Below are 2,500 nucleotides of genomic sequence, written 5' to 3'. Positions count from 1 at the left end.
ATAAAAAAAAAATAGATGAGCTGAAGTTTGATGGGTTGCCGATCAGACCGCCTCGACTTAGCGGCATTCCCGCGTAGAGTGATCGAGAGTTTTCCAGTCTCAAGCTCGCCCAGTGTAAAGACGCGGCATTGCCGTAGAGGCTAAGCTGCTAAGTAGAGACGGTGTTTGTACAACTATATTTCACTTTATATTCTTAACCAATGTATGTGTTGTAGAAAGCAGATTTTTCTCATCCCGCCGTTTACCTGAAACGAATAAAAATTTATTTTGTACAAAATTAAAAACATTAGTGTTTCCAATAAACTACATTTCACGTTTTCTAATTTAAACTTAAACGAATGACTGGTATCAAAATATAGGATCTATGTGAAAATAAAAACACGGTGTAAGAGTTTTCAAACCTCGGTAATGCCGTCTAAGACCAACTAGTCGACCGAAGGGACAGTAGTTTTCCGGTCGATAAGACATATCAGCCCGGTATCGCCAAAGTTAATTACGATCGGTCATAATAAACTAAATTTAAAATAAATAAATAACCCAAACGTGTGTATACATCATGTGGTACGTATTCAGTTCTATTCTAACTGGAATATATATTTTAAGAATCAATGAACTTAAGTTTTAAAACCAAACCGAAATCGCGCGAGTCGTCGTTGTAAAACTAGATTTAACAAACGGCTGCGTAATATTAGACTTAAAAATATTATATAATATCCTCTATTGATTAAATAGTGAAAAATAAGCTTCAATGTAGCTTAATCTAGTACAAAATCTAAAAGTTGTGATAAATTAAATTGAAATTAAACACGATAGACTTAAATCTAGAGTTAAGGAATAAAACCGACCCGCGAACCAGCTACTAAATGGTTCGATAAGACTTATCTCAAATACAATCGTTTTCTATCAGTGTTATGCCTTCAATCGATACTTTTTGATGAAATAAATACTTAAATGATTTAATGAATGCATATATACATGTAATTAATGAGTGAAAGTATGTATAAAGTATTAGATAAATTAATAATAAACCGACCCAGCTACTAAATGGTTCGATAAGACTTATCTCAAATACAATCGTTTTCTGTAATTGTTATGCCTTAAATTGATAATTTTTAGTTAAACAAATACTTAACTAATGAAATAAATACATAGATAAATGTATTTAATGAATTAAAGTATGTATAAAGTATTATATAAATTAATAATAAACCGAATCCGACCAAATTTAAATCTAAAACCACGATCGGCGGCGTAATGAAGTGTATCGTAAACCCGTTTTTTTTATAATTTAAAATGTAATGACAGAACTCCCAAAACAACAATACACATACATATTAGTACTATGGTGAATTGTAGTTGTATTAGGACCGTAATTATAGTTAATTAAGGAACCATTCATTGTCTTCGCTCTGTTATGTACGTCGTCGTTTAATCGACACGGCATATTTGGCTTGAATCTAGAAAAATTCAAACTCTAACCCTAAGGTAGACAGGCAGGGTAAATAAATGTGGGTGATCTCTCATAAAATTGTCTTCTAGGAATTATTATTATATAGACTATCTTTTCTGTAGAGTTTAAGTGGACAAGCGCGGACGAAATAGAGCGCAAAATTTAAAATGAATTAAAAATTTTCATCAGACCGGAAGTAGGCATAACCTAGGCGCCATGTTTCCGTCGTACAAGTTTTCACCGTTGCAGTCACCGTTTCAATCGCTCTTCGTGTGGACGTGTATTATTTCTAGTCATGTGTTGTGTAGATGATTCGCTTAAGGTAGGTGTTCGGACTTATTTCTTTAATATTAATTAAACCGTATTTGCCTTGTCGGCCTTAAAATAAAGCTATTTTTTTTTCATCGCAATCGAAGTGTTAGATCTAGAATCTAGTTCCCGCCTCCGCTTCGCTAATTCGACTTAATGTAACTATGACACAACTATTAAATCTAGAGTCTCTATTTTAATTAAATAATTAGGAATTCTATCTCTAGATGATATCTAATCTATTCCCACACGTGTGTGCAAGTAGGATTTAACGTCAGAACAGGTGTGGTGGTCTAGGCGTCGCTATTTTTGACGGTAGGAATTTTTTTTTTAAATTCGTAAAATTTTATATAGACTTTATATAGCAATTTACTAAGACCGACCCTAACGCCCAGTAAATATTTAATTACCACATTGTTATGGACACGGTGTATTAGGTAGGGCCGAGGGCTATCCATAGGTACCAATTTTTAAATTTTGTGACAATTAGGAGCCGAGTTATAAAATAAATTTAAAATACTGGTTCTGGTCTTAGACTTTATATAGCAATTTACTAAGACCGACCTTAATACCCATTAATTATTTAATTAGCGCATAGTTATGGACATCCTGTATTAGGTTGGGCCCAGGGCTATCCGTAGGTACCAAGTTTATAATTTTGTGACGATTATTAGTCGAGTTATAAAATAAATAAAAAAAACTGGTTCTGGTTTGCACTACATTTCTTTCTTCTTTAACGGC

This window comes from Physella acuta, unplaced genomic scaffold (assembly GCF_028476545.2).
Source record: "Physella acuta isolate Inbredline_101_S28 unplaced genomic scaffold, ASM2847654v3 ptg002266l, whole genome shotgun sequence".
Lineage (NCBI taxonomy): Eukaryota > Metazoa > Mollusca > Gastropoda > Physidae > Physella > Physella acuta.
The sequence above is the reverse complement of the archived record's forward strand: the minus strand, read 5'-3'. Positions refer to the sequence as shown.